At 26.1% G+C, this 21,279-nt stretch overlaps 1 long non-coding RNA gene across 13 annotated transcripts in view; it reads left to right on the top strand.

The window, feature by feature from the left end:
- The window catches only part of LOC147809952 (uncharacterized), a 39,649-nt gene extending 18,830 nt beyond the window's left edge, over positions 1-20,819 (top strand). For 11 of the 13 annotated variants that reach the window (XR_015433934.1, XR_015433935.1, XR_015433941.1 and 8 more), the window contains 5 exons: positions 1,053-1,181; positions 7,242-7,424; positions 10,589-10,651; positions 13,977-14,101; positions 20,266-20,819. This is a non-coding gene — a long non-coding RNA (uncharacterized LOC147809952). The remainder of the gene's footprint in view (positions 1-1,052; positions 1,182-7,241; positions 7,425-10,588; positions 10,652-13,976; positions 14,102-20,265) is intronic. The other 2 variants (XR_015433933.1, XR_015433936.1) reach the window with 2 other exon arrangements.
- The last annotated feature ends 460 nt before the right edge of the window (positions 20,820-21,279 follow it).

The following is a 21,279-nucleotide window of genomic DNA, read 5'->3' as shown; positions in this document are numbered from 1 at the left end:
TATAAGTTTGGGTATACATCTACTATTTTCTTTCCTGCTTTTTTTGTAGTTAATTTAAATTTTGCAATTTTTTTTGTTTACAAAAATATTTTAAAGTTAATTTTCAAAGATAATTTCTTTATTGCTATTTTAATTTAGCTGTAACTTCATTCATGATTTTGGCTATATAAGGATTTCGAAGATTGCGGATTTTGAAATCGCAATTTATAATACTGTATTTTATATGCTTTTTTTTTTGTAATGAACTCATAAATGATATTTTTTTCTTCATAATCTTTTTTCTTTTGTGACAATTTTCGTGTTCCTCCCCTCTCATTATGCTAGATACAGTTAATTTTAAGTTAGTTTTTATGAAGTCTAATAATATCTCGTTGGTTTATCGTCATAAGATCGAACTAAATTTTTGTGAACATTAAAATTTCATAAATCTATTACCTGAATTTAACAACAAAAAAAATAATTTCGATTATAGTTTCTACATAGTTTCAGTAAGATGGATTCTTTTATGAAATTTGGTACAAAAGGAAAATGACATGATGTTTTGAATATGTATATTTTATATGAATCATTTGCAACTGAAGCACAATAGTTGAAATATTTATGTATTACTTGTTGGGGACCTATTTTAAAAGAAAATTCTTTGGAAATCAAACCACATATTTGATTCGAACTAAGAGATTAGAGGGTTAAGATCATGGTCATTTACATAAAAGTTAGCTAAATGAACACAACATGACATACTAATAGTTTTTGCATTTAGCATTATAGAATGATAAAACATACATATATATTTTGAAGCATTTTTCTAAAAAATTGCCATCTTTAATTGAGTTAAAGCTAAATATGTAAAGGAATTTATTTACAATAAATAAACCTTTAAAATAATAATTAATTGCAGATTTTTGTTCTTAAAAATTATGTTATTGATCTTTCATTTACTATCATCTAAAAAGTACAACTTCAGGTTGTAGCTTAAAATTAGTAGTTTTAAGTTTGTGTGTGATTTATTTTGAATCTTTCATTTGTTTAAATAATTTTTTCCTTCCTTGTAGCGTACACACATCCTGGGATGAGGCCATAAAACGATTGAAATATGTAATGTAGAAACTGGTTATTTGGATGGTGTGTTTATGCATAAGAAAGCTCAAAAGCTGAAATTTCTGTGTGAAAGAAATGATAAAGTAAGTTTCTACAAATGAAAGTTTAGTAGTCTTTGATACTAAAATGTTTGTTGATTTTTTTAAAGTATTTATAGAACTGTGATATTTTTAACTTAACTGTAAGTTTATATATATATATATATTTTATCGGGAGCATCGCTATCCCGGATGACTGAATTTCCTGGTTTTCGGGATCGACCAAAAAGTGTCGTTAATCGATGTTTTATCTAACCTGAATTACAAGGTAAAAAGTGTAACACATTTTATAGTAAGAGAAAAAAAATGGTAGAAAAATAACATCTAGAATAAAAAAAATTGCAAGTTTAGACAAGAAAAACAAGTTTAAAAAAGACAAAATTTTCATATTTATTTTTTGAAAATAATTACAATTCCTAAATTAACTAATATAAACAAAACCATTGATTAAATAACGCAATATATTTCTTACCTAATTATATAGGGGGGGAATCGATAAAATAAAAGGAAAACTTATTAATCTAAATAAAAACAACGAAAATTATCAAACCGAAACAATAGTTAAAAAAGTCCCTAACATAAATATTAAAACCCGGAACAAGGCAAGATCAATAAGATCAACGGAATTTTAAAAAAATGGAGAAAAAAAATCTAATGATAAAATTTAAGAATAAAAGAATTAACTTATTAAGTGCTAAATTTATCGTGAAAAGAGAAAAAATTCAAAACGCAGTGGAATCAGAAAAGCAAAACTGCAATCTACTTCATAAAATAATCGTATGTTTAAATTAATAAGCAATTCTCCTTTTATTTTTTCATAAAAACACGATTTTTAACGAAAGCAGATGTGATCCCACATCAAGAAAAACTTGCAAATGATACCGCACTCCCAAAAAATCAGAATTTATTCAAAAGAAAAATATTTTATTTTTATTAATCGATGTCAAATAGATAAGTATATTTTTCTCTTTCATCTTCTGTTCACTGATATGCCTGTGCAATGCATTTTCCCCACCCCACCCCCTCGTAAGTCAAAGAGAAAACAAAATCAGCATGCCACTCTTTTGAGTTTGATTGACGGCCTAAAGGAGAAAATAAAGCATTCATCCCTTCCCTGCCTCTTCTCTATCTGAAAATCTTCAAGGTCATGGAAGAAACGACGTTTCTCTGGATAAACGGGGGGGAAATTCTCTCCTTCCTCGCATTTTCCTCCACTCAACTTCAAGGATGAGTCCAATTTCCCCTTTTTTTCATAATTGTTCCAGTTTAAAATGGCGGGAGAACCGAGCAAAATTTCCCCCGGCTATCTGGATGCCGGATAAATGGATTTCTTCTGTATATATATATATATATATATACTAATTAACATTCAGTTATATTATATATATATATATACAGTACAGAACCCGTTATCCGGAAATCAGAAAACCGGAAAACCAAAAAACCGGAACGAAATTCCATAAATTTTCTCGCCATTTTTTAAAAAAAAAATTTTTTTTCCTCATAAGATTTCACGATTTTTCTTTCTTTTTTTAAAGATGTTTACCTTACCATCATTTTGGAAATAATCATTAGTGTATTACTTCATCGTTTTTTTCTTATTTTTAAGATTATTTCCAATTTTTTTTTTTTAGTTGGGTTCAACAATAAAAAAACGGCTTTTTGTAGCGATTCAGAAAACCGGAAAAATCAGTTATCCGGAATAGCGATGGTCCCTACCGTTCCGGATAATCGGTTCCCTACTGTATATAAACTGATTAACATTCAGTTATATATATATATAAACTGATTAATATTTTTGAATTATCTGAAGTTCTGAAAATTTAAAATCAAATTTGATTTTTAATTTTTCAAAACAATAGAACAGATTATAAAAGTTAACTTATTACCTTTAAAATGGAATAGCAAAAAATCAAATATATATATATATATAGGTTCAAAATGAAGATAAAACAAAGGAAAATTACAGACATATGAAAAAAGGGAGGGGAAGAAAATAATAATTAAAAAATAACAAACAACTAGGATAAAAAAGGATAAAAAAATTTTAAAAAATCCTGAAAATAAATACATATTTTTTTAATTCTATTCATTTCATTAAAAGTGGTATTTAAATAGATGCTCCTATAAGCATTAGAATTCCAAGTAATACCACTTTTAATGAAATGAATAGAATTAAAAGAATATGTAGTAATATTTATTTATCCAAAAAACAAATCGGTAAACTCTTGCAACATTTGATAAAAAAAACAATGTATACCTAACTAAATTAATAAAATTCTATATAAAATCATTGAATTAATCGTATATTTTTGTGGATATATTTACTAAAAATTTTCTTTGTTAATTTATACAATTTTTCATGTTCAAATCCATTTCGGGGAAATCCATTGCTAAAATTATTTACTAAATAATTTCTTTGTTAATTTGTATAATTTTTCCATAAGCAAATCCGTGGCTAAGATTATTCACTAAAAATTTCTTTTTTAATTTATACAATTTTCAATGCTCAAATTCATTTCGGACAAATCCGTGGCTAAAATTATCTACTGTAAAAAAATTGTCTTTGTTAATTTATATAATTTTTCCATGTGCAAATCCATTTCGGGCAAATGCTTGGCTAAAATTATCTACTAAAAAATTTTTCTTTGTTAATTTATATAATTTTTCCATGTGCAAACCCATTTCGGGCAAATCCGTGGCTAAAATTATGTGCAAAACAGGCAATTCATGTTTCTCTTTTCTATTTTCCATTTTTTTCTTAAATAAATATTTATTTTCTAAAATTATTTATGGTCAACTTCTTTAAATTATTCAGTATAATATTACCTTGCGCACGCCAATAGCCCATTGTGCAGCTCTAGTGCGACGTAAATTAACAACAACATCTGCTATTAATGCTGCAAATTTTCTCAATGCTTTTTTTTTTAATTCCTTTATTGTTTATACATTGTTATGATATGCAAAATTCTATTGGTGCATTTATTAGTCCCTTATGCAATTTTTTTTAATGACTTTGTCATAGTTATTGCTACTGATTTCCATGTGTTTTTTTAATTCATATTATTCAATTTACATACAATACCATATAATTTTACATACAATATTATTTAGAACGTGCATTTGAGTAATTACTTTCAAACGCATTTGATTATCACTAAATCCTTTTAATATTTTCTTCTTTTTTTTAAAATCAATGCTGTTGATTTTCACATTTTTTTTTTATAAATCACTACATTATTGTAGTATGAGAAATTTAAATCGCACATTTAAGTATTTTTTATTTATAATTGTATAATTTTTCAACTAGTTATTTGGCATTTATCAATATTTATTTTTTTAAAATTTCGATATTTTTAATACGTTTTTAAATATATCAAAAATATCGAGATAATGTCTGAATCTCAAAACATAAATTTAATTAACCCCTTTTTGTCGCTCTCGATTAGTTATAAATACACTCGGGTTAATCATTCTTTTTTGAGTTATTCCTGAAAATTTTAAAGTTTTTATTTTCATGCGTTGACAATTTGCAAAGTGCAAAAATGGAGTAATATGTCGTTTTTCTCAATACATATATTTTTTTATGTATCAATAAAAATGATTTTCCTTTTTATCTTTCTACAAAGGGATAAAAAGAATTTAAATACAAAAAAATATGCATTGTGAATAAAAAATTTAAGATAATTTCTTCTAGCAATCATACGTCTGTTAAACTTGTTACTTGATCGCCTAAGTTTAAAATATTACATAGTCTAAGAATAGTAACTGAAATATTTAGGGAAATATTTTACTTCATTTATTTATTATATTTATTTTTTATTATTTTATTTATTATATTTATTCTAACTCTTTTTCCTGGTAAGCCTGCTGGATTTCATTAATAATTATTTTAAAGCCTAATGACTTTGGTTAAATTTTTAAAAATAATTTTCAATTATTCTGTTAATTTTCATACTTGTTTAATTAAATGAGAAAAAAATTCAACATTTTCAAAAAATTACTGTGTAGTAATTTTGGAAAATTTGCATTACTGTGTAAATTTTACTTTGATTGGAATGTGAAATGCATGGAAATGTTTCCTCTGGCTACAAAAAAAGCACTACAGTAAATTGTACCTCAATTCTAACTATTCAATTCTATTCTCTATTCTATATATTCCATATTTACTATGATTTCTACTAAAACTGCAGTATATTTCGATATAGTTTTAAACTTTTTATGTGTATGTTAATATTACTTTTTTTAGTTTTAATTAAAATATGGGATATAAAATTAATAATTAAATTAATTTATTAATAATTATTTAAAATTAATAAAAAAAAGGGAAATAAAATTAAAAAGGAATATAAAATTACATACGTTCCAAGTCTCCTGTTTTTTAACAAAGACTCCTATATTTTACAACTGTCTCCTGTTTACATGTATATTCTCAAATTTCTCCTTATTTGTTGAAGAAATTTTTTAAAAAATTGGCTTTGAATTATGCGCTGACATACTCAATAATATAATAAATTGACCACCCTCATGATAAGTGAGCTGCAATAATTTTTTGAAATATTCTGTTTAACAGACTGTGTTAATTGGTCAAAAAATAAGTTCTGTCTTGAAAGTTTTTTAAGAGGGGCACCCATGAATATTATTTATTACAATGCTTGAATCACACTGCATACATTTAATTAACCCTTTCTTAAAGGGAATCGGTTCACGTGATTTTGTAGTAAGTACAAATGAATGGCTATACCATCAATCTCAGTTACTTCCTTAAATTTCACGATTTTTAAAATCCTCTTTTTTTTTTTTATCTTTCTTTTAATGCCATGAAGACTCATAAAGTATGAAAAAGGAGTAATTATATAATTTTTTCTATATCTATATTCTTTTCTGTGTTGATAAGAAAAAAATATTGTGTAAAAAATTTTATCTCTTTTAATTTTGTAAATGTTACTTTTGTGCATTAAAATTACCATCTTTTAAATATCTTCTATGTACAGTGCACAAAAAAAAGATATCACGCTAAATAACTTTTGTTCTAATGATCAAATTTTCACTTTTTTAGTGTCAATCTAAATGGTTTCTGGGGGTGACCTCAAATATGCTAATTATTAAGTGCTAACCATTAATTAAGTTATGAATCAAACACAAAAATGTATTTTCTCTACATTAACATATATGTTTTTTTGCATCTTTGGATTCTTAACCTTTCAAATATAGGAGGTAACCGGAATCTGGCAGGGTTGCCACTCCACAGGAAGAACAGGGAAAACCTGGAAAATACAGGAAATTTAAAAATCACCTAAAATAACAGGGAATTATTATTTTTTCTTCATAAACTGTGAAAATACAGGAAATTTTTTTTCTTATTTTTATCTTTTAAAAAATGGTGACCACTCAAAGCGTGATCTATGGGATATTTAACCATGATATTTCAGCTGTACTAAACTATTTCATTTACTATAGCATTATTTAGGTATGCTCAGCTGTTTTGCCAGCAATTAAAACTAATAAATATAGTTTGCCTAATATAGCTCACACAAGAGTGCAGTAATTGTTTCCTCTTAATATATTGCGTATATGTACAGGGAAACCGCAGGGAATTTTTTTTTCCTTCCAGATTTGAGTGGCAACCCTGTCTGGAAAATAGGGTCCCCATAGTTTGGCCAGGAGAGCGTTCCAAAGTTTGGACCCCTTAATGTTAATTTCACTTTTTGTGTTTTTAATCAATTTTCAAAAATACTAAGGAAATTTTTTTAAAAATTGCACCCACTCATAAAATCTGTTTACTCAAACATAATTTCACTCAAAAAAATTTTGTAATAGTTTATTATTTTTCTTATTTAATTGTAGATGAAAAATTTTTTATACCATATTAATCTATTTTTTTTCAAGAAAAATAAAATAGAGATCAAATTATTAAAGTAAAAATTTTGATATCAATATTTTTAAATAGTAGTTCTATTTAAGCAATTTTCATAGAATCTTAAGAACAATTACAATTTACTAATGTTCTAAATTCAGAAAAAACATTCTGAAAATACTTATTTTGATATTCTCTGTAAGTTTTTATGATTCTGTTATAATTTACTGTTGTACTTATATTTTCAGGCAAGAGTTTGAATCATTCAAAAACAATGAAAATGAATTATTATCTGCATCTTCAGAGGTAGTTGGCGTGATAGTGACTAGCAAGAGGCAAATTCGATTGCAAAGATGATACTGGAAATCAGTATGACTTAATATCCCGTTACTTTGCACCCTAGTTGGGAGTAGCTGAGGACCCAGTTACTGGTATTTATCTTATCTTAATTATTTTATGTTAAATTTACAATTATGCAAAATGAAATAAAAAGTTGAGATTTTGAAATTTTTACTTTTTTGATGGTATATAGCCAGGCCTCAGTTGATTTATTTCTCTTTTAAAATAAATAATCTCAAGAAACAGAAGCTAGAAAATATATTTCATAATGAAAAACAAAAAACTTTATTACCTTTAAATATGAAGTAAGAAAAGTTGAAATTATTTTAGTACTCTTGTTACCAGCCTTTAGATAAATCAGATAATGTCCCATATCTATCTGTTTTGTCTCTTGTCGACTGTAATTTTTTTTTTGTCTTTCACTTTTATTTATGAATTTCTTTTTTAGACACTTAGCATTTATTCCTTTGAACAAAATTTTTTGGTTTCCTCATTTAATCTGGTGGGTCTTGAGAATGGATGGCTATGTTTTGAGTGCTCAAAACATGTCACTTTTAATACTTGAACAATTTTTAATTGTGTTATGTGTTAGTCACAACACACTGAATTAAATGTTTGAGAAAGTAAGAGAGTAGATGAGAGGCCGACATATAATGTTAGTTTTTTCTGTAATAATGTAAATTATTCAATTTTTTGATAATTTTGGTTGCTGAGGGCCATTGTTTTCATTTCCGGTCATTGTTATTTTTAGTTGTATAACATATATTATTGCTTCTATTAGTACTTGGATTTATTATAAAATGAGTAGTCACAGAAGCTATTAAAGTTTTTTCATTTCCTTTTTTATGTCTTTTGTTTGTTTGTTTCATTTTTGTATGAGTATGCAATTCTGTTTAAGCTTATCCCAGTGTAGTTGATTTTTCCAAATTCCTTATTTGAAATAATACAACTGTAAATGTTAAAAATATGCAGTTGACAAGTATTTGTTGCATTTACTGTATTTTGTATTTACTATCTGTATAATGATTTGCAACCACAAACCAACAAGGGGGAAGGTTTTGTTAAATGTTGGTTGTCATAAAGGTGGAAGCATAGGAATTTTATCTAGAGAAACATATTATGGGTAATGGAAATGGGTAATTTTTAGAACAGTTTGGGTGCTGAAGGATTAAAAAGAATTCTTTTTGAAGTGAAGGATCTGAGGTCTGGTTATTTAAAGATAATAATTTTTAATATTTTATTTATTTGCTTGATCTTTTATAGGAGAATTTATCTTTTCATCATAAATTTAAGAGTCTTATTTTTTTCCTGAAATTTTTTTTTATATAACCCTTGTTGAACAGCCTACCCAATTTTGCGTTTAGGACTACTAATGTTCAACTCCGTAGCCTTGTAATTTTGAACCCAACCCAGAAGACAAGGGAACTCCTGGATCAAATATTGGGAAAGATTTGCTTTCCTGGAGGACTTTTTGACGAAACTAACCCATATTTGCGTTACATGGAGAGTAAAACCTCCCACGTTTAACCTGACGGCAAGGGGACCATATCCCATGATTCATCTACCACTCAGTATATTTCACGTCAGCATTGTGGTCGATGCAAGCCGAATGCGGAATTTGAATCGACCAGCCATTGCTAGGATTCAATCCCAGTGTACCTCATTGGAAGACGAACGCTCTATCCCCTGAGCCATCACAGCTTGCTTAAAAAATTTTGAGATATTTTTTGTGAAATATGAATACATACTTCTATTTTGCATCTTTGGCATGTTTTATTACTAAAGAATTAAGATAATGTTGCTAGAAAAATAATATTAACTGAAAGGCAAATAATAATTAGTTTCCTTTTAAAAAAGATGCATGATTTTAGTTTCGTTAATTCTTTTTTTTTTTTAACCTGAAGCTTTACTTTCTTTTAGAATAATAATCATTTTTACTTTTATTCACTTTATCCATTGTTCTAGAGTTGGCTCCAGTTCCAACTTGTTCTGATTGATACTTTATTGCAATCATGGTTAGAAATTAAGAAAATATAATCACTGGTACAATGAACAGGTAACTAAAATATATTACTACCTAATTCATACACCGTTTCAATGGTCTATTTGCTTGTCTCTATTTGAATTTTTATTTTAAATTAATAGTGTGAATGTTAAATAGTATTTTCATCATAGATAGGATAATATAGTGTTTTCATCATAGAAAAAAAATGGGTGAGAATTTCTCACCCTTTCTCAAAAACAGGGTGAGATTTCTAAAAACTAAAAAAACACAAAAACTCTTGAAAAAAAATCATTTCTTTAATTATAATACATGTTTAACGTCTTCTATTTTTTAAAGCATTGAATATTTTTGGTGCATCATCATAGAAGATTTTGTCTTTACAAGATATTTGTCCATCTTACATAAGTGCATAAAAAATTTTAACGTCTTACATGAAGAAACCTAACCTACTGTAAACACCTGGTTGCAGAGAAATGTGTTCTGAAAGGGGTTCTGTTGTTCGAAAAGGTTCTGAGCAATACTGGTAAATAGGGAAGCAAGATAATGGAGCAGATGTTGAAAATAATGAAAGATGAAGGAAGAAAAGTGAAACGGATTTTATTCTAAATGGCGTAATTCTGAGCTTTTCCCAAAATGCGAGAAATTCGCGAATTTTGATATTGATTTATAGAATGCGTGAATTCCTCGCGGTAATAATTTTTTAATGCGAGAAAAGAAAAAAATATGCGAGATTCTCGCTCTGTAGTGGAAACACTGTAATGATATAATATAGAATATGGACAATAATAGAATATGGAATTGTCAAATGGAACTTCATTCCTAATTATGAAGAAATATTGTATTTTGCGCTATATGCTATTTTTTATTATTTCAAATCATATAACTAAAACAGCTTATCATTCGTTAACAATGATTGCTGGTCAGGGAGGCCATGGATTATTTATTTTATGATGGTCGGATTTATGATGATGGTCGCGGGCCATCATTAGTTTTGAGCCCTGGTTGTAATTTTTTCAATTAAAGATATCTTTCTATTAATCTTAAATTGTTGACAATAACTTAGAATGTTAAAGATTTTTACCTTGCATAATTGGAAACTCTGTTGCTTCTATGTTGTCTCCAGTTCAAGTTCAGATTAATTTAAATTCTATGGTATTAATTTTTTTAGTTAAAAATAAAAAATAAATTAATCATATTTTCATGTTTTAATCAAATGTTTCGGCCTTTTATTAAAATTAAATTACTTTTCAGGTTCTGCTCATTCAGTGCTTGCTCCATATTGGTCTAAAACTCTACAACAGAATTCTTTTTGTGGTATGTAAAATGTGTATTTGTAGAATTTTTTTTCTTTAGTCTAATTATTGGGGTGCACCACCTGCGATCCGCTGACTGTTGATGTGCGGCCTGCAAGAGCTTCTGAACGCAATAAAATGTTTTTGGTTTTTGCTTAAACATTATGAATTTTCTTTAATTAAAATATTTAATTCAAATTAATATTACTCTATAAAATGCATATATTTTTTGATCTTTCATTCTTTAAGCTTCTTTTTGGTTAGAATTTGTATTTCCCCCTCCAATATTTATGTATGCATATATATTTGATACATTAATTATTGTGAAAAATAGAAAAAGTTTTTTTAAAAAAAAGTATTAGTTTTTTTTAGTTTTAAATAAATTAAAATCGTTAAAAGCATTTGATTTTTTGCAAATATGTTATTAAGTTTACTGATGAAACTATTTAGTGCTTCATAATGCTTAGATTAAAATCATTATATTTGCAACTGACATGACTAAATATGCGTGCGGCCCTTTGTTATCTACCTGCCGTGCAAGTGGTCCTTCACTTAAAAAGGTTGGACACCCCTACCTTATTTTCCTGTTAAAGAAAAAAAAATTTGTGAAGTAAAATTTCTTTATATGTAACATAACCTTTATAAGGGTAAGCTAAGTAAGCAAGATTCAAGCTAGAGTACATCATGAATGTGCAAAAATAGTGTTTTATCCCTGTTAGGATGCAAGGTATGTTATTTATAAAAGTTTAACCCTGTTCATAATTGATAAATTTGATTGTTTTTATTGATAAATTTCAGAAATGCTTCCAACAAATTTAAAAGGAAATCCTCAGGCAGGACTTTTAGCTTTCTACTTTACATTGTAGCATTTGATCAATGTAAGAAAAAAATGCATCCTAGACATTAACATGTTAATATTATTTTCTCAGTTTTTGAAATTACTTACTACTAATTATTTTATGCCATTCTAAAATCGCTTAAGGAAAATACTGCATATATATATATATATATATATATATATATATATATATATATATATATATATATATAATTATATACATATTACCTGACACCCCTTAAAAAGTAAAAAGTGCATCCACCACCCTCCAGGATATCCCAGTCCATCCCTGCTTCCATAATTCTATAAACAAACATTGAAGGAAAACTTATCTTTAAAGACTCACTAAATTTTTAATATTGTCCATTACAATGTGTATTTTTATTACAAATCACAAAAGAGTTTAATTTAAAAAAATATTTAATTAAAACTTAATGTTGTAAATTTAATTAAAAACTCAGAGCAATATTAATAATCAATATTTCAGATAAAGCAGAAAACAAAATACATGATCTTAATAAATTTAACTCAATCAATTTTGATTATTTTTAAGCAATAGCTACCTCTTGTTTAATTGACTAAATTATCTTGTATTCTTAAGGTTCAGTAGTGTTTTGCTCATAATTAACAAAATAATTCATTAATACTGAAATTAAATTACATAATTCACTATTATTTGTGAAAATGAAATTTTAAAATTGTACTAAAATATCGATGACTTTTTTAAAAAAATCTTTTTTATTGTTTCTAATAAGATGCAAAAAGAAAAAGTACTTGAACAAATTGTAGACGAATTTTAAACTTACATTTATGAAAAACTCATGTATTTTAAATAAAATAGTAATTTTTTTTTAAAAAATAGATATGAAATTTCTAGTTTTAATTTTATCACTTATATAAAATGTATAGAATTAATAGACCCTCCCTATGAATAAAAAGCGCACTCATTCAACACCATAAAAATTTATCAAAATATGTAATAACGGAATTAGATTCTCAACAATTTTTAAATTATTTTATGTGTATATTTCAGAAAATAATTCTCTCTCATTATCAGAATAAGAGAAAAACTTATAGTTTATAAAAATAATTAAAGGCAAGCTAATAGACAATCTCTAAGCTTATTTTTTTTTTTTAAAAAAAAGTAATTAATTGATAACCACTTGAAAGATTTGTATTATGTCCAAAATACTATACTGATATTCTGAAGTGTTGTGTTTTTAAAATTGAAACAGATATGTTTCAATTAGTGATTAGTTTTCAAATTCTAATATGCTTCACAAATTTTTTATGAAAAGTCCTACTGGTACCAGTCTTTAAAAGTTTGCATATGTTAAAGTAGTTAGAATACAAAAGGGAAAACAAAATATATTGATCTAACTTCCAATAAAAATTATGAAAACAAATGTACATTTAAGCTTTGAAAAAAAATTGTTTTTTTTTTTAGTTTTTTTTAAAGCAAAATTATCTATTTGATGCAAAACAAATTAACAGTAATAAATTTGTTCTTTCATTTTAAATTTTTGTTCTCTTATATTTACCGACTATGTTCTTATTGTTAAACAATAGCATTCTTATTCCAATATCGCTTGAAATCTGACAAAATAGAAACAACATATGTAATTATATTATGAAAATTAAAACATATTCAAGTTCACATAAACTGTTCAAGCAGAATGAGCAAAAAAAAATGGAATTTTCTGATTGGTTAAGCATTACCCATTGTTTTAAATTTAACTTTTGATAATTCAATTTTTCAAATATTTTAGAGATTGTCATCTTTAAAATAGTGATATTTGTTAGCCTATAGTAAGGCTCCTATACTATCAGAGCTGACCTATCAAGCAATATTGGAGCAAACAAGTTCGCAAGTTAACATTATGTAAGTATTGTGCTTATGTTAGCTCTTTGCTCCGAAAATAGATGATGAGTCGGCCTGTCTAATTCAGGGACTCTAGCCTAATAGGTTTAATAGTTTAAAAAAAAAAAAAATTATTGCTCTCTCGCTAGTACATTAATATTTAATTATTTTTTTAATTGCTTTGTCAGATAAATTCAATGAACATTAATGGTAGCATTTTATTTATTTTTTATTTTACAACTTGATAACTATTCTCATTTTATTGTTTCTTGATATTAGTTAAGTTTCTTTTTTTAAGGTAGAAAAAACACCATTACATTTAAATACAAATTTATGTTAAATTTTATCTCCAAGGCCTGTAAACAGTTCTTTCACGGTTTGAGTGCTGTGTGGAGCATTGGATAAAGCTTTAGTTTCTGATAAAAAGCCGGCAAATGGTTAAAATTTTATTATTAAATTTTTATCAAAAATTAGTCTTGCTAGAAGCTGGAAAAATTGCTAGCTGGTAATAAAACTCAAAAAACATAACATATTGGGACTCTTGAGAAATGTGTTTTATTAAAAAAATTTTTACTTTTGAAGGTTATATTTTTGTTAAAATGTGTATTTTTATGTATCTGTCATTCATTATCTTATGTTTCTCGGCAGGTGAGCGGCACTGATTCGTTTCCAGCATTTGAATACCAGCCCTTCATCTTCTCTTCTGTCTTCTACCAGTTCCTCTTGTAAGTCAACATCTTCCTCTGTATCCACACCTCCAGCCTGAGTCAGAAGTAAGTTATTTATTTGTCTGTTTTTTTATTCTGAAGGACTTTTCTCATTCTAATTTAGAAAAAAATTTTAAACAATTACCTCGCGAATTTTTGGTGGTGGGCCAAGAATTACCTATTCAGTATTAGACTAAATTAAAGAGCACTTTTACACTAAATTAATTCTTACATTCTATAAGATATTAATTTTAATAGCGGAGAAAAGCAACCACTTTCTTTTTTGAAGTAACAAACTTTTTTTATTCTTTATTGTTTTATGATGCATTTTCAGCTAATTTTTCCATTAAACTTTAATTTTAAGATTAAAGACTAACTTTTTTTAATTATTTAGATTTTAACTAGTTGTATAGTACTAATCTGCCTTACATATAGTGGACAAAATGAGAAAGAACCTTAAGAAAGGATAGCTTTTGATTTAATGTGCTCGGATCTTCATAAAAATTTATTTCTTAAAAATTTAATGACAAAACGATACAGAAAATTGTTTTTAAAAAATTCATGAGTTTTTGCAAAATACGTAAAAAGAGTTAAAAAAACATGGGCCTCTGCAACTTTTGAAGGCTCCCCTGAATAAACTATTGGAACCTTAATTTTTTTAGGTGTTGAGTTTAATAAAAAAAATAGTTTATTTGATTTGCTTAATGATTAGTTTGCAATAATTAAATCATCCTAAACTATTTTTAGTGATATTAAGAATTTTAGTTGTAATATTGTTAAGTAATATTGAATATCATTTATATATTTTAGAGTTTAGGTCGTTAAACGTGAAAAGAATTTATAAAAAAAATCTGATTGAAAGAAAGTTTATAATATTTATTATATATATCTTTTCAGAAAATATGATTTTGATGTACCCTGCTAAAATTCTCTGATGTTTTGCTCTGGCCGCCACATCCCTAAACACGAAATTACTTGCAGTGCAAGTTAATTGTTTATTTGCTAAAACTACTTTGGCAGAAAGACCTTAACTAGTAATTTTGTTAATTTAAAATTAAAGTTCTTTTTTTAAGTTATAATCAATCTTAGCATTCATATATCATAAAAAAATAGTTAGCTTCATTTAGGCTAATTAGTTTGTATTTATTAAATAATATTAACTTTTTTATTATTACTGGTATTAAGAATTTTGGTCACAGTTTTATTGTTAAATGATAATAAGTATTTATACATTTTATTAAAATTTGATCTTAAAACGTGAAAGGAGTTTTAAAAAAAATCTGATTGAAATAAGAAATTGTAATCTTAAATCTGTATTTTTTTTTAAGTAAAAAATTTTATGATTTTAGCATTGATAAAATTTTTCGCCCTTGACTACTAAAACCCTAAGCATTTTGTTGTGGTGTATTTTTTTTTTCCGCAAATTATTTGTTTTCTGAAAGTTACTAATACAGAAAAGCCCTTACTTATTGTTACTTTTGTATAACCGAAGAACTTAACTGATAGTTAATGTTTTCTTAGAATCAGGAAGGAACTTCAAAGGCCTATTTTTTTTCGAAATAGATTCAAATAAATGTAAAATTCACCTCATTGATTAATTATTTTTATTTTTTAAACTCTTAAGAAAGCATTTTTGTTCGTTATTTATTTCATTTGATTACCTGATTATACAAAATATTTTTAGACTCCAAAATTTTATTTTTTGAGTGATCAAAATGCAAGTAAATTTATTAAAATTGACTTTCTTACTTTTTATTCAAAATGAACATTATGAGACTTATTTAAGAAATTTAAAATTTCTTGTTTCACTCAACATGAAACCAATGAACAGTGCGATAAATATTAATGCCTGAAGTTCAGTCAGTAGCAGTAATACATAATTATTTAATTTAAAATAAAAAATAATTCTTACGAATTTAAGAAGATCTGTTTCTTGGAATTTTAACAAAAGTGCAAAAATACTAATCATGAATGAGTGAATATTACTTTTAAGATGATGCAGAGCAATATAACCTCTTTCAATTAAATATAAATTAAGACCAAAATTTGTTTTTATAAAATTTTAAGCTTTGTGATTTTTTTTAAATGAGCTAGATTCAGCACCCTCAATTCTAAACGAATACGTTTTTCAACAATATTGCTATTATTACTTAAGTCAAAAATCATTTTATAATTTTTTTTTATATTTGTCTCCATCTGGTATATACCATCTATGTCATTAGCTGCTGATTTCACTAATTTATAATAAGCAAAAATGTTTCAAGTATGTTCTTTTTAAGATTTTTGTACAGGAAATAACTCATAGTCAAAATGTAGTTATTCAGTGATATATTCATGATAGTTATTCAGAGAAAGTATGTTAATGTATGTGACTTAAAATATTGTCTACATTAATTAATCAGCATATTTGAGGTCACCCCCTCGAGCCATTAAGATCGAGTCCTAGAAGGTGAAGATCCGATCATATGAAATCAAAAACTATTCAGGGTCGTTCCTTTTTATTTTGTCCCCCATACATAAGGCAACTTAGTTAAAATCTATAATGTAAAAATTGACTAAAAATGTGTCATAAAACAATAAAGAATATAAAAAGTTTGTTACTTCAAAAAATATAGAATTTATCCAGTACTGATTCATTGAATATTTTCTTTTTATTCACCTTGTATGAAAATAGTTATTCAGCTAGCATACATATTGCAATGTGTGATTTTTCGTTCCTAAATGTTTTACATATTTGCTACAGGTACAGTTTTTCATTTTTTATAAAGGCAAACTTTGGGAAATTACAAATGTTCATAAAAGATTACATTTATTTTAAAGCTAAGAAGGTCAAATTTTATAAATTTGTCAAAAACTGTCCTTATCATTCTTTGTCATAAGTCATGTATAATGTTGAAAAATATAGTTTTTGTGAGTTGTTTTAAAGTTAATAATGATGTGTCTCTAAAAAATCAGAAAAAAATAAAATTTTGTAAATTTTTTTCTTATAAATGTGAACAAAGTCTGAATTTATTTCAATTTTTCAGATTTAGAATTATTATTTTATTTTTACTTAGTATTTCAATGTCTTAATTCGCAAATAATGTTTAGGTCGTAACATACTGTTAAAATTAGACATTTGAAAAACTTAAAATAGGAAAATTTAGGCATAAATAATTTGAAAACAAACAATTTAGTATCATGGATGATAATTATTGCGAAAAAGTGGTAATGATGGATTCATGTTAGAAATTAACATCTTAAATATACTAAGGAATAAAGACAAAAAAAATGCCAAAATGTATTTTAAGTTTAACATTGAAACATGCATGTTTTTTTACACATGCATGTTTTTTTACACATGCATCCTTTACTGATATATTTTACTTAAAAACCCTGAAGGTATTTGCTCGATAAAATGTTGACTATGATGCACAGAACAAACCATTAGAAATTAATTTCCTATGTGAAGTTTTTACCCTATCTGCTAGGTATGTCTTTTTTTTCCCCTTACTTTGCATTTCATACTCTCTTTTTTCATGGATCAATGTAAATTTTTTATGATCTTGCAAAAATATATATACTTTATTTTCATAGAAGTATATGATAAAGTAACTCTCTTTGGTAACTTGGCACTGAAGCAATTTTCTTTCATTTTAAATTTGATCAAGTAATGCTTCGTAAAATAAAAACATGCGCAGCAGTTAAAATGCCTCTTGGCATACTTTTTTTTTGTTAGTCCAAGGCAAGGAATTTAGTTTTGTTACATTAACAGTGTTTTTTAAAGCTCTTTCACGAAGAAGATTAAAAAGTTGACCACCGCCTTACAATCTAAGAGAATTTTTATTTAAAGAATGGATAGAGCATGAAAGACCTTTTAGTATTTATATTTATCCTGAGAAAAAGAATGTAGTATGCAGCTCTGTACAGTGCATGCAAATGACGAATAAATACAAACAGAAATTAGATTAAAATACATACTTCCTTCTGTGTCTTCTGTTAACAGGACATTAAATAGCCCAATTCTACCAATTCTAGAAAAACCGTTCCCAATTATTTTTATTTTTTTTGGGCTATGGAGGCTTAAATGATTAAATAGTCCGGCAATAATTATGGTAAAAAACTTTATTTTTATTTTAAACTTTTAATATTTAAAAGGAGAAATAAATTTTTTTTATCGTTTTATATTTAATAATCTTAATTTAGGTTTTACTCGTATGTTTGACAGTTGAATATACACTGTCTTAGAAATGAATCTAGTCTAATTGAAAAAATTTTTTTAATATTGCTATTCAAAACTGTTTTTAAATGTTGAAAATAGTTATTAGGGAAACATATTTCTTTATTAAAAAATTCAGTTATTTTATTTTGATTTGAAAAGCGCAATGTTAAATACTATTGCAAATTCTTATAAATGCATGTTTTTTTCATACATTTTAAAATTGTCGTTAGAAAAATTATATATTTTTTTAAATTTTCATTTCTCATTTTTTGGCATAATACTTTAAATATAATTACAGATTTCAAAAACTGTTAAAAAAATCTCAACTGTCAGAACTCTTCCACGGAACCCTAGGGTTCTGTGGAACGATAATTGGGAACCGTTTTTCTAGAGTGTGATCCATGTATATATATTTGAATTCACAAACTATTTTTAATGTATTTCAAGATATTTTAATTGAACTCCAGCCATCTGAATCCATAAATTGTATCATTAAGAATGAGCCATAATTACGTTATTAAATAATATAAATTAATTAAAATAACTTTCATCTTGAATCGAAACAAAGGTATAATATCTCACTTTAATTCAATAGCCATCCTTGTACATGAAAATACTCATTTTTATTTTATTTTATTTATTTATTTATTTCAAATGGTTGACTGTGAACAATTTTGGTTATGGATAACTTGAGCTGAGATCCTAAAGCATTTGTACTCAGTTAAAAGTTTTCATAGTACTGCCCTGATATCTTGTGTTCTGTCATTCTAGACTTGTTCTCTGTCAGTTTACATAAAGGAAAGTCACGGATTTCAATATTGAACAAAATTAGTCATGAAATGTCATGATTTTAACTATTTAAAAGAAGAAAAAATCATGGAAAGTTCATAGATTCAGGTGGCCAAAAAATCATATTTTTTAAAACGGAATCCCTCCCCCCCCCCCAATTTCACAGAGTTCTTATGTTCTGAATTAGTAACAAAATACCCACTCACAGCCAGATTTCATTATGATATCAAATGTTTTTTTTCCCTTTCCTGTTCTTTATTAAATTATGGTGTTCTTTCAAAAAATGAAAGAAAGAACAACATTTCTAGAAGGAATTATCTTTTAAACTCCAGTGATTTCCGAATTTTTTTATTTATTTATTATTTTTATTTTATGCTTTTAAAAAGAAATAAAGCAGCTTTAAATAACTACGATCTTTAAATAACTAATATCTGATTGTATTTAGTTAATTGCTTTTGTATTTTTTTCAGCTATGTTATTGCTTCAACTTTCTTTACTCTGTTTTTTTAAGTTTAAAATCAATAAATATGAAAATGCAGAGTATAACTGTTTGGGAGATCCTTTGATAGACACTTTAATGATTTTTAATTAATTTTTGGTTCGCAAGAGAACTTCCTTGATATTAATACGGAGTCATATGCGTGTTTTTGATACATGATTAATTATATTTATTTATAAATGATAGCAAATGGTTAAAAAATGAGCAACAATATGGTTTATGCAAAGTGTGTTTACGTTAAATGAAGAGCAGTGCTGAAAAGGTGTTAATATTTTTATTTAGGAAGTTTTTAATAAAAGTGTGAATATTTACTATTGGCTCTATGAGATTATACAATGTACAAAAATATTTTGATAGTTAAGTGTCATTGTACTAAAAAGAAAAAAATTAAAAAGCATTGAATTTGATATATTTTTGTATCTGTATATATGCTTGAATAGTCACTTCAATTGAAAAGAGCTTAAGGGTTTTTAACTATAATTTCTTTTTAATAAAAAATAATTAGGAAGGAATAAAATTATTACTTGAGAGCGGTTATAAATTAAATATGTTTCGACTCCTGCGCAGTGATACTGAGATTTTTTGATTCAGGTATTGTTACGGAAATCTACCTATTAAATTTTAGACCGATTAAAATTTATTTTAAAACGATTTAAGTTTTAAGGAAATATTCAATGTTGATAGTTTTAAATTTAGTGTTTTCAATGTAAAGTTTTAAATTTTTCTCTCTTATAATTTTAGCTTTGTCTGAGTCTGCTGGATAATGCAAATGGAAAATGACATTCTGGTAGAATACGAGGGCGCGTAAGTTCAACCCTGACAGAAAACAAAGCAACTGATGTGTATATGCTGTTAGATTCTCTTTAAATCTGCCGTTGCTGAAAGTCCTCTTGTTGTTGTGCAGAAGTTTGAAGAAAGGCGTATCTCTGTGTGATTCATCCCTGCTGTGTGTTTGTGTGGTTACTGTTGCTGACAATTTTATAAAATCTTTCAGTAAAGCAAAGATTCTCTGAAATATGAACAAGAAATTGGAAGTGAAGGGAAAAGAAATGCATGAAATAAATGACTGTAAAGTTTTTGGAATTCTTTTTATTTAAAAATAATAATTAAAATGATAACGCATAGTCCAACTGTTGCTTTTTGCAATAAAAATTATTTCATTTAATGACAAATATGTATTCTTAAGGATTATATGTTTATATTAAACAATGACGGTAAGAATATATTGCTTTTATAGTTGAGTGAAGTTTATATTGTGTTTTGTTTTAAAATAAAATAATTAAATTGTGAAATAATGTTTGTCATTATTTGGTTTGATTAATTTTTTTTATTCTTAACTACTGTATTGGGTAATTTATACTGCAACTTTATAATAAATGTTCAAAATTTTAGAAAATGGGGTAGGCAGATATGTGTTCATTCATAAAACTTAATAAGATATAATGTTGGAAATTTTTTTATAGTCATGATAGTAATGTTTAAGTACGTATTTTGAAATTAGATGAAGTTAAAATTCGGTATCTTTAAAATTTGCAACATTTTGGAAACAATTTTATTTTAACATCATTGTTAAACATTAACTCTAGCTTATGAGCATTTATACTACTAGCATTGTATTTTTAATTTAATTTTGAATTATTTAGTCCAAATTTGAGATAAGAAGTGAATATTTTTATGATGTTTAAAATAATGATAATAGTAAAAATTTCTTTGGCTAAATATTTAAAATTTAGCTGAACATTTATTTGCATAATT

Source organism: Parasteatoda tepidariorum, chromosome 5 (assembly GCF_982258835.1).
Source record: "Parasteatoda tepidariorum strain Cologne lab strain chromosome 5, Ptep-v5.0, whole genome shotgun sequence".
NCBI lineage: Eukaryota > Metazoa > Arthropoda > Arachnida > Araneae > Theridiidae > Parasteatoda > Parasteatoda tepidariorum.
The sequence above is the reverse complement of the archived record's forward strand: the minus strand, read 5'-3'. Positions and strand labels throughout refer to the sequence as shown.